Source organism: Dipodomys spectabilis, unplaced genomic scaffold (genome assembly GCF_019054845.1).
Source record: "Dipodomys spectabilis isolate Male_0828 unplaced genomic scaffold, ASM1905484v1 ptg000017l, whole genome shotgun sequence".
NCBI classification, from domain to species: Eukaryota; Metazoa; Chordata; class Mammalia; order Rodentia; family Heteromyidae; genus Dipodomys; species Dipodomys spectabilis.
This window is the reverse complement of record NW_024870694.1, coordinates 11966516-11980971: the sequence shown is the minus strand read 5'-3', so window position 1 is coordinate 11980971 and position 14456 is coordinate 11966516. Positions and strand designations below refer to the sequence as shown.

The window sequence follows — 14456 nt, the reverse complement described above, 5'->3', positions numbered from 1 at the left end:
CTTTGAGCTGAAGAGCTCAGGAGCTGCACCAGGCCCAGGGTTCAAGCCCCACGACTGACTAAATAAATAAATAAATAAATAAATAAATAAATAAAATGTGCCCACTTTAGCAGGGCGCTGGTGGCTCACGCCTGTAATCCTAGCTACTCAGAAGGCTGAGATCTGAGGATCGCGGTTCAAAGCCAGCCCGGACAGGAGAGACCGTGAGACTCCTATCTCCAATAAACCACCAGAAAACCGGAAGTGGCGCTATAGCTCAAGTGGTAGAGCGCTCGCCTTGAGCTGAAGAGCTGAGGGACAGTGCCCAGGCCCAGAGTTCAAGCCCCATGACCGACAAAAAAAAAAAAAGTGCCCACTTTAAGAAGTGGAAAGAGGATGGAGAGTGAGAGCAACTAAAATACATTTGTACATGTGTAGAAATGTCATAACGAAACCCTATATAAAATACGCTCCAATATTTGTTTCTCTATTCTCAAAATATGGACATTAATTCAAGTAAGAATCTAAGAATTATTTCCTTGTTTTTGGCATGGTATCTGAACCAGTTAAGTGGAATTAGAACAGTTTTAATGACTACAAATTTATTCTCTATCATGCACACTCTCTCTGTCTCTGTCTCTCTCTCTCTCTCTCTATATATATATATACACATATATATATGCTAAAGCTAGTTAGCTTCAATTCATATTAACTTCCAAAATTAAAAGCTAAATCCTCTCAGCCACCTCTTAAAACAGATTTAACCAGAATGATGTGGTATACAATAGACCTCAACAGGAACAATAATTCCCAAACCCCCATTGCATAACTGAAAACTATGGGTAGTACCAAACTATATATATTTTTTCATATATACGTGCATATATATACATATATATACTTACAATTTAGTTCAACTTCTACATTTAAAACATAAGCAATTAACAATAATAATATAGAACAATTATAATAATATACTGTTATGATAAGCCAGGCACCAACAAGTCTCACTGTAATTCTAGTTATACAAGGGGATGAGATCTGAGGATTACAGTTTGACACCAGCCAGAGTTAAAGTCCTTGAGTCTATCCCCAATTAACCAGCAAAAAACCTGAACTGGAGGTATAGCTCAGTTGGCAGAACAGTTATGAGCAGAATTAAAAGCCTAGAGAAAGTACAAAAGGCCTTGAGTTCAAGCCCTAGTACTGGCAAAAGAAAAAATATATATACTGAAATTAAAAAAAAAAAAAACTATGTGAGTTTTCACTCAAAATATCGTACTACATTTCACCTTTTTCATTTTAAGAAAGTAAATTGGATGGGTTAAGGGTCAAGTTGCGTCACTTCCGGAAAGGGGACGAAGGGGTACTTTCACCTCGGCGGGCTGCCTAGAAAAGCCTAGAAAGAGCTCCCTTTCCTCCTGTCCTTCGGTGCTCGCCATCGGTGTGAGAGCAGAGTCCGAGTGGCGACCTCGAAGAGTCATGGCCAGACAAGCATTTAGGCAGTTCATTCCTCTGTTTGACCGAGTGTTGGTCAAAAGGAGTGCAGCTGAACGTGTAACCAAAGGAGGCATTATGCTTCCAGAAAAGTCTCAAGGAAAAGTATTGCAAGCCACAAAAGTGGCTGTGGGATCAAGCTCTAAAGGAAAGGGTGGAGGGATTCAGCCAGTTAAGTGTGAAAGTGGGTAATGAAGTTCTTCTCCCAGAATATGGAGGCACCAAAGTAGTTCTAGATGACAAGGATTATTTCTTATTTAGGGACATTCTTGGGAAGTATGTAGAGTGAATACATCACTAAAATGGCATCCTGTGAAGCTGCCCATTCCATGGAAGATCTGAGATCTTTCATCGTATAAATAATTTCCATCTCTTCCTTTTATAATAAACTGATGGTAACTAAAACAAAAACTAAAAAAAAAAAGAAAGAAAGAAAGTAAATTGGGCACAGGTGGCTCATACCTATAATCCTAGCTACTCAGGAGGCTGAGGTCTGAGAATTGCCATCCTAAGCCAGCCCAGGCAGAAAAGCCTCTTAACTCCAACACACTACTCAAAAAAAGCTGTAAGTGGTGTTGTGGTTCATATGGTAGAGCCCTACCCTTGAGCACAAAGGAGCTCAGACAGCACCCAGGCCCCAAGTTCAAGCCTTAGGAAGGGAAAAAATAAAAAATAAGAAGCACTTTTAACTAGACTACAGAGGCTCAAGCTTATAATCCTAGCTACTCAGGAGGCTGAAATCTAAGGATTGTGATTCAAAGCCAGTTCCAGCAGGAAAGCTGGTAAGATTCTCATCTCCAATTATCCCACCCCTACCCCCAATAAAAGCTAGAAGTGGAGCTCTGGCTCAAGTGGTAGAACATTAGCCTTGAACAAAATGCATGGGGACAGTGCAAGTCCTGAGTTCAAACCCCAGGGCAGGCACGTGCTCACACACGCATGCGCACACAGACAGACAGACAGACAGACAGACAGACACACACACACACACACACACACACACACATGCACGCACGCACAAAGCATTTTTTTGTTTTTCTTTGGCACATTCATATTGTTGACATCATTAGTCATCTGCTCTAGGATCTTGAGTAAAGGATCCTAAGTAAAAGGACTACTGAACACAAGCACTGAAATACCATGACAGTTGATTTGCTGAGACAGCTACTAAGTGACTAATGAGTAGGTGATACACACAATGTGAATGTTGGACACAGGATGATCCATGAAGTAAAACTTTCAATTGCTTAGTTCTGGGAACTAATATTTGTAAACCGTAACTGACTAACTAAAGGTCAAATGAAACTAAAGAAAGCAAAACCACGAGTAAAGAGGCACTATTATATTCAGAATACATCCCATTACTAGACTCCTTGGAACACTACATCAGGGTAGGTTAACTTAACACATTAGAACTTCTGGCACACTACTCTAAATTATTCTAAGTTCCATTTACACACAAGGTCTCATATTTACTTTTTATATAGTTCAATTCACCATGTATACTAGCAATTCATTTTTTAGATATGTTACCAAGATCATTTTGAAATTCTATTTTGTCTTCCAACTTTTTAGAGATTACAACCACTTTGTAATTCACCACTACTCAGAGTACTAAAAAAAAAAAAAAAAAATGACCAAGACAAAATTCCATGGGTAGCCAGGCACCAGTGGCTCACACCTGTAATCCTAACTACCTAGCTTACTCAGGAGGCTGAGATCTGAGGACTGCAGTCAAAGCCAGGCCAGGAAGGAAAGTCCAAGAGACTCCTATCTCCAATTAACCACCAGAAAACTGGAAGTGGTACAGCACCAAGGAGTAGAGCACTAGCCTTGAGCAAAATGAACTCAGGGATCAGCACCAAGGCCCCAATTTCAAGCCCCAAGACTGACAACAAAAGAAAAAATCCCACAAAGTGTCCTCATCACTGATCATGCTCAATGACCTAGTCATGTCTATTGTAATATGACCCAGAACATATTCTTCTAAGATTATTGTTTTTTTAGGACATGGTTGGATGGGGTTCATTGTATATGTGTGTAGAAATGTTACACTTAAATCTCTCTTGTACAACTAATGTATGCTAATAAAAAAAATCTTTTTAAAAAATCTTAAGGGCTGGGCTGGGAAGGTGGCTCAGTGGTAGAGCGCTTGCTTTGCAGGCATGAGGCCCTGGGTTGGATTCCTCAGCACCACATAAGCAAAAAGAAAAAAGCCAGAAGTGGCGCTGTGGCTCAAGGGGTAGAGTGCTAGCCTTGAGCTGAAGAGCTGAGGGACAGCGCTCAGGCCCAAAGTTCAGGCCCCACGATCGGACCCCAAAAAAAAAAAAAATCTTAAGGGCTGGGCCTGGGAAGATGGCTCAGTGGTAGAGTGTTTGTTGCCTTGCATGCATGAGGCCCTGGGTTCAATTCCTCAGCACCACATAAGCAGAAAAAGCTGGAAGTGGCACTGTGGCTCAAGTGGTAGACTGCTAGCCTTGAACTGAAGAGCTGAGGGTCAGTGCCCAGACCCAGAGTTCAGGCCCATGACCAACCCAAAAAAAAAAAATCTTAAGGGCAGGGAATATGACTTAGTGCTACAGTGCTTGCCTAACATGCATGAAGCCCTGGGTTCAATTCCTTGGTACCACATAAACAAAAAATGACTGAAATTAATAAAAGAAAAGGAAAAAAAACATTAATTTTTTTTTTAAATCTTAAAAAAAAAGAATCCAAAGCCAGGCACTGGTGGCTCACACCTGTAATCCTAGCTACTCAGGAGGCTGAGATCTGAGGATCATGGTTCAAAGCCAGCCAGGGCAAGGAAAGTCCATGATACGCTTATCTCCAATTAACCACCAGAAAACTGGAATTAGCACTGTGGCTCAAGTGGTAGAGCACTAGCTTTGAGCTGAAGTGTGTAGGGACAGTGCCCAGGCCCAAAGTTCAAGCCGAACGATCAACCAAAAAAATAAATTAACTTTAAAAAAATAATAAAAAAAACCCAAGCTCTATATTACTATGTACAACATAGAAGTTTCTATTTAAAGGTTTATGAAGCTATTTGCATTTAACTAGTAGCTTACCATTGCTAGTCTTCATTTCCTTATCTAGAAAATGGAGCTTAAGATAGCCTAGTATACAGTAAACTCACTCAAATAATTACTAACATGAGTCAAAGCTAGTTAAGAAAATAAGAAATCAGGGCTGGGAAGGTGGGTCAGTGGTAGAGAGCTTGCCTTGCATGCATGAGGCCCTGGGTTTGATTCCTCAGCACCACATAAGCAGAAAAAGCCAGAAGTGGCGCGGTGGCTCAAGTGGTAGAGCACTAGCCTTGAGCTGAAGAGCTGAGGGACAGTGCCCAGGCCCAGAGTTCAGGCCGCATGACCGGCCAAAAATAATAATAATAAAAATAAAAACCAAGAAAATAAGAAATCAAGTTCAGGTCTAATTCCCAAGTCCATGCTCTTTCTACTACAATCTGCTTTTACTGTCAATATATTCATTAGAATCAGTACCAGAAACATGAAAGATAGAAAACTGATATTACCTAATATAACTGCTAACGGCTAACTAAAAATCCAGGTCAAGTATTTTAGCTTTAATATCTAATAAACTAAAACAAGTACAGGGCTGGGAATGTGGCCTAAGTGGTAGAGGGCTTGCTTTGCATGCATGAAGCCCTGGGTTCGATTTCTCAGTACCAACCACATAAACAGAAAAGGCCAGAAGTGAAGCTGTGGCTCAAGTGGTAGAATGCTAGTCTTGAGCAAAAGAAGCTCAGGGATAGCTCCCAGGCTGAGTTCAAGCCCCAGGACTGATTAAAAAAAAACAAAAACAAGTACAATAAACCTCCTTGACTCACAAGCTTATTACACACAGTTGTGACTAAGAGAGATGAAAACATTGTAATAGGCACTGGGGGCTCATGCGTTTCTGTACATTTTCAGTAAGCCCTCAATATATATATATATATATATATTTTTTTTTTTTTTGGTCAGCCATAGGGCTTGAAGTCAGCCTGAGCACTGTCCTTGAGCTCTTCAGCTCAAGGCTAGTGCTCTAGCACTTTGAGCCACAGTACCACTTCCGGTCTCTGATGGTTAATTGGAGATGAAAGTCTCACAAACTTTCCTGCCTGGGCTGGCTTTGAACCATGAGCCTGACATCTCAGCCTCCTGAGTAGCTAGAATTACATACGTGAGCCACCAGCACCAGGCTTCAATATCTTTTTTTTGGGGGGGGGGGGGAGAGGCGGGGGGCCACTGGTCATGGGGCTTGAACTCTGGGCCTGGGTGCTGTCCCTTAGCTCTTCAACTCAAGGCTAGCACTCTACCACTTGAGCCACAGCACCACTTCTGGCTTTTTCTGCTTATGTGGTGCTGAGGAATTGAACCCAGGGCTCATGTATGCGAGACAAGCACTCTATCACTGAGCCACCTTCCCAGCCTCATCAATATCTTTTCTGAGTGTGTGTGTGTGTGTGTGTGTGTGAGAGAGAGAGAAAGGGGGGGGGGGGGGGAGAGAGAGAGAGAGAGAGAGAGAGAGAGAGAGAGAGAGAGAGAGAGAGAAAGAGAGGGGAGAGAGAGAGAGAGGGAGAGAGGGGGGGAGAGAGAGAGAGAGTGTGTGTGTGTGGTCCTAGGACTTGAAATGAACAGGAGGCTGAGATCTGAGTACCACAGGTCAAACCCAGCCTGGGCAGGAAAGTCCATGAGACTCTTACCTCCAATTAACCACTAAAAAGCCAGAAGGGGAGCTATGGCTCAAGTGGTGGAACACTAGCCTTGTGGACAAAGAGCTCAGGGCCTGGCACACGTGGCTCACGCCTGTAACCCTAGCAACTCAGGAGGGTGAGATCTGGGGATCTAGGTTTGAAGCCAGCCAAGAGCTAGCTTCAAAAACTACTCAGAGAAAGCTGGAAGTGGAGCTGTGATTCAAGGGGTAGAGCACTAGCCTCTAGTACAGACAGGCTCAGGGACACCACCCAGGCCCTAAACTTCAAGCCCCAAGACCAGTACATGCACATGAAAGATTCAAAATTCAAATTTGCTTTTTGAAATCTTTTTTTTTTGTCAGTTATGGGGCTTGAACTCAGGAGCCGGGCACATTGTCCCTGAGCGCTTTTGCTCAAGGCTAGCACTCTACCATTTTGAGCCACAGTACCACTTCCAGTTTTTGAGTGGTTACTTAAGAGATAAGAATCTCACAGGAACTTTTCCACCCAAGCTGGCTTTAACCTGTGACCCTCAGATCTCAGCCTCCTGAGTAGCTAGGATTACATACAGACATGAGCCACCAAAGCCTGGTTGTTTTTGAAATTTTAAAAACAAATACAATGGGTCTCATCAGAAGAAACTATTTGGAGAGGCCAGGTATGATGGGGCATACCTATAATCCCAGCCACTTGGGAGGTAGAGAAATTGAGGTACAGTTAGAGGCCAGTCCAGGCAAAAAGCCAGTAAGACCTCATAACCAATAACCCAGTTGTAGTGACATCAGTAATCCCAGCTAAGCAGGATGCAATAGGTAGGATTGTGGTCTAAAGCTAACTCAAGGCGAAAACACAAGACACTATCTAAAAAAAAAAAACAAACCAGCTAAAGCAGGGCTAGGAATGTGGCTTAATGATACAGTGCTTGCCTAGCAAGCATGAAGCCCTGGGTTCATTCCTCAGTACCACATACACAGAAAAAGCTGGAAATGGTGCTGTGGTTCAAGTGGTAGAGTGCTAGCCTTGAGCAAAAGAAGCTCAGGGACAGTGCCCAGGCCCTGAGTTCAAGCCCCAGGACTGGCAAAAAAATAAAAATAAAATAAATAAAAACTAACACAATTTTTTAAAAGGGCTGAGAGCATAGCTCATGTGGTAGAAGGCTCATCTACCAAGTTCCAAGCCCTGACTTGAAACCTCAGCATAAGCCAAAAAAGAGACCATATGGAAATTTCAGCAGGCTGAAATCTGATCCAGGCAGGGACCAAAAAATCTTGAGATTCTTTATCTCCCAAAAACCATAAAGTGTCTTATGTGGTAGAGCACTAGCCTGAGCACAAAAACTCAGGGACACTGAGTAGGCCCTGGGTGAAAGCCCTAGGATCGGCACCAAATACATACATACACACACCATATTAGGAAGTTAGTTCCCTACTTATGTAGAAATTTATATTATTTCATATTATTTCCTTTTGTGTTTTTTCTTTTGTCAGTTGTAGAGTTTAAACTCAGGGCCTGGGCACTTTATACCACAACTCTACTTCTAATTTTATGGTGTTTAATTGGAGGTAAGAGTCTCATGGCCTTTCCTGCATGGGATGGTTTTGAAATGGGATCCTCAGATCTCAGCCTCCTGAGTAGCTAGTATTACAGGCATGAGCCACCAGTGCCCGCAGAAATTTATATTATTTCAAGTCAGTTGTAAATTAAAATTTATATACTACAAGGCTCCCAAAATAAAGTTTACCTGGTGGGCCTGGGCAAAGAAATTGGTCCTCCTACAACCAAACGGATGTAAGCTTCAATTTTTTTCAAAATAAACTGCTACTTCATAGTTTCGGTTGATTATATCTGTTTACAACTGTTTAACTGATCACTTTTCCTGCCCAATCCCAAAACCAAAAATATCGCTGTCCCACCAATAGTACAATTTTTCAGTGTGGGACTGAGAAAGATGAGAGGAAGGAATGACAGAAGAGGTGACATTGACCAACATAATGTACTCATAATTGATATGGTGAAACCCTGCCAAACAACTAAAGATAATTTAAAATAAATTTTTTCACTAAACTATTTCACTTGCAGGCTAATATAATGAAAAGAAAAAGGTAGCAGCAAAAGTTATTTTCGACAGCAATCATTAATAAGTCTACACTTTTAAACAACTTCCAGGAATTGATGTGCCTTTAAAAAGGGTTGTTAAACCAAGATGTGATGCCCACACACATCTATTTTGGCAAGTGAAGCCTACTGAGCAAAGCAGCAATCCTCTAGAGAAAAGAATGCCACAAATATTCCAGTAAAACAAAAGTTAATGTATTTGCCTTGGTGACAAGGCTTAAGTTCTTAATAACCAAAGGTAGACCACTTTTAAATTACATGTTTCCTTCAAAAGCAGCCCATCAGAACAGCTTCATTTCAGTCAAACTCCTGCAGGCAATGTTCACCTTTAAAGTTTCTTAGAACGAAGAAAATCTAAAAAACATAGATCTAATATAGTCATTATGTACTCAAATATGTCTTACTCTTTTAGTTGAGAACTGTATATAGATTTCGAGGTTTTACGACTCCATAATATCCACTCATTTTGCATTAATACAACCACTAAATATAGCTCTTAAAACACCGACGATTGTAAGAAGTTAATTATGTAAGTGATTCATACCTCCTATGTCCAGACACCAAGATCCTAGGGTGTTTCAGTCAGGTCTATGGGAAGAGGAAACAATAAACAACTGTCACAAAAGCTTTCCAAGTTGGGAAGCCCCGGGCAGTTACTGTCAACCCCAGCCCCATTCCCTGCCTCTCAAGTCCAAAAACACTGAAGGCCATAGTGACACCAGAATCGGACTTCGTTTATAAAGAATAAGGGGCAAAAGAGGCCAGAGTGGAAAGTATTAAAGGAAAATGCTCTGGTCCTGGGCCTCAGGCCGAGTGTGAGGCCTTAGGCAAGTCAACAGTCACTTTTCCCTCTTCTGGGCCTCAGTTACCTGGAAAAGGCGGTAATCGGCACTAGGCTGAGGACGGAACTCGGATTCCGACAGTCAGCACCAGCGCAAATCCATCAGGGGCCCCAGCCAGCACCCCACTTTTGACCAAAGGACCACGCGATCTTCCTGACTTTCCAGCAAGGGTTGGACCACCACCACCCCGCGCCCGAGAGTCCTCACACGCCAGCCTTCCCCGCAAAGCCGCGTGTCCACCCCAGATCTTCACACCCGCAACTGGCACCCTCCCGTCCTCGCCTCACCTGTCCCGGACCAGTGGGGGGGGGGGGGTAGCGGGAGGTCTTAGCGCCCCCTCCTCCACAACGCACCAGGGATGCCAAGGGATGCTCGATTCCGGTCCCGAGGAGGCGGCCCTGGACACTCACCTGGTACCCGCCACCCCGACAATCCCGTTCGCCTTCTCCAGCCTCCGCATCCCCACCACCCCCCGGCCCGGGCCACTCACCGACCGCGCCGCCGCGCCGTCTCCTCGGCGGCCTCCTGGCCGGAGCAGCCCCAAGGCCGCGGGGGGCCGGGCCGCCGCTGTCCTCGCCGCCGCCACCGCCTCGCCTCAGCCCAGCCCCATCGCCCTCGGCCGGCGCCGGCAGCTGCGGGTCGCTCGGACTCGAGGCGCCGCCGCCGCCGCCGCCGCCGCGCCGCGGCTCGGGCTGAGGGAAGGGAGACGCCGCGGCGGGGCCCGGGCCGAGCGGAGCCGGGCCGGGACGTAGGGGCGTCCGCGCTCCGCTCGTCAGCGCCCGCGGCGGCAACGTGCAGCCCAGCAGAGCGAAGAACAAGGGCGGGCGGCGTGAGGGGAAAGGCGGGCAGGTGAGGGGGGCGGTGTGCACTCTGAAACGGCCTCCCGCCGCCGGCGACGCAGCGAGCCCCCCCCCTCCCTACGCCAGAGCACGCCACGGGGAGAGCCGGCGGGCAGACGGGAGAGCGCGCCGCGAGCTCGGGACTCCCGCGCCGGATGTGAGGTCACGTGATTGCCTCATCCCAGCGCCGAGGGCGGAGGGCCGCGACGGGGACGTCGGGAGGGGGCGGGTCTAGGGGGCGGGGAGAACCTTGGGACACGCCCACCTCCCTCATTAGCCCCCGCCCTCCCCAGCCCGCTCAGGCTAAAGGCTTCGTGGGAAAAGCACTCCAGGACCGCTTTGCGCCGAGACCGCTCTTCCTGGCGAGTGGAGGTGGAATCTGTCATCCTTGAGGTGCAAAGACAAGAAAGATCTTACCTAGGCCAAACCCATTTTGTGTTCCGAGAAACTGAGGCCCTGTGACTAGTTCAAACTGGCCCACGCTGAAGTGGTGGGAAGGAAGCAGGTCCCAGCTTCCAAACCAAGCTCTAAACCTTTTACTTCACCCCCAGCACCCCACAAGAACACACAAAATACTATCATTCGAGTATGACGCCAGGTTCTGCTTGCAGGCTTGGGACAATGGACTGAGGGGAGTATGCAAGGGAACACTCCGCCTCCCCACCCCCACACCGCCCTCGCCCTCCGTGGAAAGGAGTTTCCTCCCACAGCGCTGGATGCAAATTAAATACTTCCCCGGGCGCAAGGTTTATCTCCTGGCAGAACCCCGGCCGGATACTTAAATCGTGGGTTTGGTTTTCGCTGAGTTCCTTAGCATGCCAGTGCGAAGCTGGGATTTCCCTCAGCTACCTGATGTCTTTCAGCACAGGGTCACCTCTACCCTAGGCGCCCGACCCTCACTATTATTGTTATTTCACCATGCTATTTATTGTTGTTGTTGCTGCCAATCCTGAGGCTTGACCTTAGGGCCTGGGCACTGTCCCTGAGCTTCTTTTGCTCAAGGCTAGCACTCTACCCCTTGAGCCACAGGGCCACTTCTGGCTTTTTCTGTGGATATGGTACTGAGGAATCAAACCCAGGGCTTTATGCATGTTAGGCAAGCGCTCTACCACTAAGCCACCTTCCCAGCCCTCGCCATGCTATTAACACAATTCATTACTTCTTGAACACCTTAGAGGAAAGGACTAAGCACCTGTCTCCCACACTTGGGACCACCTTGCCTGGGGCAAAGAGTATTCCACCAGGCCATTTCTCTGAGGCTGCCAGCTCTGGTCCACTGCAAAGGGTGGTACCTGACCTAGGACAGAATATTGTCCCAGGCCCGAGGCAATAATGATGCCTCAGTGGAACAAGAAACACTGCTAAGCTGTAGAGTGCTCGCCTTGAGCTGAAGAGCATAGGGACAATGCCCAAGCCCAGAGTTCCAGCCCTGCAACTGACAAAAAAGAAAGAAAGAAAGAAAGAAAGAAAGAAACACTGCTGATGATCCCCCTAGGTTGTATGGGCCTGAACCATTTAGTGGCCCTCTCTTGGCATTGTGGGGATAGTAAACTGAACAGATATGCTTCAAAGCCATTCTGAACTAGAGATCACAGTTTTGTGCAAACCACACACAGCTGAAATAAGTAAATGAGATAGACAATATGGGTGAGTTAGGTAAACGGTCTGAAAGCAGTCTGTTTAGGAACAAATCATGAAAACCTGCTTTCCACCTTGCTCCACACTCCCTTAGCTCCTGGTCGCTTCCCCTCAGCCTCAGTCTCTCTAGATCCTGAAAATAAAACTGTCAAACCAATCTTCCATTCAGTGAGCTCTTCAATTAGCTAGCTGCCAAGCACCTCTTACTCTCTCAGGCAGACCTCTTGAATGGTGGTCTCCCCTACCTGCCTCCATTCCATTTCTTAACAATCTGACTTCTGTCCTCACACACCCCATTCACATCCTTTTCACCTTGCTTCCAGCAATAGTTTGGCCTCCATTTGACCAAATCTAGCAAGCATTCCTCAGGTTTCATCTCTGCCACATTTGATGTGGTGGATGGTACCAACTTCTGGAATCCCTTGCTACTGCCTTTGTCTCCAGAGGATTGCACTATCTCAGTAGTCACATCTCAGTATCCAAGGCCTCTCTCTGCCTCCTTCAATGGCATCCTGAGGGGCCACCAGTTTTGAATCTGCACCTTAAGTGCAGGTCTATACTTTTAAGCCCACAGCTCTATTCATTCCACTCACTCTTGAGGGATCACCTCCTCTTGATTTCCGCTTCCAAATCAGAACTCTCCAGCCCAGACCTCTTTCACACAGCACAATCTAGAGTTCATAGGGACACTCTCCAGATTTGTCATATCCAAATTGAACTCATCCACTGCCTTCATAGTTAGTCCCTCTCCCCCAACTATTGATTGGATCCTTGATCAATCAACAAGTCCAATCTACTTTACCTACTTAGTAAGTCTCAAATTTCTGCCTCCATCTTAATGCCACCCTGTTTTAAAATTTTTGAGCCATTGGTTGGCAAAAGGATTTACCAAAATAAGAATAAGAAAAAGCAAAGGTGGGGCTTGGAAGGTGGCTCAGTGGTAGAGCACTTGCCTTGCATGCTTGAGGCCGTGGGTTCGATTCCTCAGCACCACATAAGCAAAAAACAAAAAAGCCGGAAGTGGCGCTGTGACTCAAGTGGTAGAGCGCTAGCCTTGAGCTGAATTGCTGAGGGAGCGCTCAGGCCCAGAGTTCAAGCCCCACAACCGGACCCAAAAAAACAAACAAAGGTGAATTAGTACACCAGAACAAGGGAGCACTTCAGGCAGTTCCCTCACAGTTAAAAGAGCTGAGCACTACTGTTGCTGCTTCTGCCCTGGAGCACCATTATGGTGTTGGGGACATGCTTTTGTGGGATTAGTAGGGGTTTTATTGATTGGCTAATCGTAGTGGATTTTGTTGACTGGCTGTCTCTTTATCACAACTATGGTTTGAATGTTGCTTGTTGGGAACATCTTTTCTCTCTCTTTCTTTCTTCCTTCCTTCCTTTCTTTCTTTCTTTCTTCCTTTCTTTCTTTCTTCCTTTCTTTCTTGGGTTGAACTCTGGGCCTGGGAGCTGTCCCTGAGCTATTAAGCTCAAAGTCAGCATTCTACCATTTGAGCCACAATGCCACTTCCAGTGTTCTGGTGGTTAATTGGACATAAGAGTCTCACAGACTTTAAAAAAAAAAAAAGAGTCTCACAGACTTTCCTGCCCGGGCTGTCTTTGAACCGTGATCCTCAGATCTCAGCCTCCTGAGTAGCTAGGTTTATGGGTGTGAGGCACCAGTTCCTGGCTTGTGGGAACATCTTGAGGGTTTGTTTTCACGTCTACATTCTATCAGGCCCATTTCCAGGGCTTGACTCACATCTGTACTCCATTTGGCCCTGTTCCAGTGTTGGGCTCACTTCTGCATTCCACCAGATGCTTGGTATATCCCTATTCCCACATGTGTCCTTAAATAGGGCCTCTGATACTCACCTATCATTTCTAGATTGCACTAGAACTAGCCTTCCAACAATCTCCTGACAACTCATCCTCCATCCTTGCTTCCAAAGTGTGCTGCTAAAATGCACAACTACTTAAAATCCTAGGGGTTGTCCTATGCATCTGGAATAATCTATCGGCACAAACCTGCCAATGCAGGCTTTTAAAAGATCATAAAGAGCTGGTACCAGTGGTAGAAGGTTGAGATCTGAGTATTGTGGTTCAAAATCAGCCTAGGCAGAAAAGTCTATGAGACTCATCTCCAAATTAACCACCAAAATCCAGAAGTGGAGCTGTGGTTCAAATGGTAGAGTGCTAGCTTTGAGAAAAAAAGAAAACAAAAAACTTTGGGGATATCAACCAGATCCTAAATTAAAAAAAAAAAAAAAGTGGGGCCTGGGAATGTGGCTTAGTGGTAGAGTGCTTACCTAGCATATAAGAAGCCCTGGGTTCAATTCTTCAGCACCACATAACAGAAAAAGTCTGAAGAGGTGCAGTGGCTCAAGTGGTAGAGTGCTAGCCTTGAGCATAAGAAGCTCAGGGACAGTGCTCAGGCCTAGAGTTCAATACCCAGGACTGGCAAAAAAAAAAAAAATGAATATTTTATACAGTGATCAAACCAGTCATTTCTATTTCCATCTCCTCAAATGTTTATCTCTATTTATTGGAAAACTGTACTATTCTAGTTATTTGGAAATATTTCACAAATTGTTGTAGACTATAGTTCATAGATCACTAGAAGTACCTCCTCAGAGCAAATTATATTTTGGTGCTCTTTATCTAACCTTCTTTCATCTCCCTCACTCTAGCCTCTGGTGATCACTATACTCTCTAATTCTATGAGGCTAACTGTTTTAGCTTATATAAGTCAGGACATTTGCAGCCTTTGTTTATCTGCACCTTATTTCTGTGCTTGCATCACTTAGTATAAGATTACCACAAATGACAGGATTTCATTGTTTTTATGATGGCTGAATAATTTTCATT

The 14456-nt window shown here is 45.4% G+C and overlaps 1 protein-coding gene and 1 pseudogene across 1 annotated transcript in view; one reads left to right on the top strand and one right to left on the bottom strand.

Annotated features, from left to right (window-relative positions):
• The window catches only part of Atp13a3 (ATPase 13A3), a 96455-nt gene extending 86757 nt beyond the window's left edge, over positions 1 to 9698 (bottom strand). The window contains exons 1-2 of the mRNA XM_042670322.1: positions 9617 to 9698; positions 8829 to 8872 (exon numbers count right to left, since the gene is read on the bottom strand). The gene's annotated coding sequence lies outside the window, so the exon portion shown is untranslated. The remainder of the gene's footprint in view (positions 1 to 8828; positions 8873 to 9616) is intronic.
• On the top strand, positions 1355 to 5195 carry LOC122097006 (annotated as a pseudogene).
• Positions 9699 to 14456: the final 4758 nt, after the last annotated feature.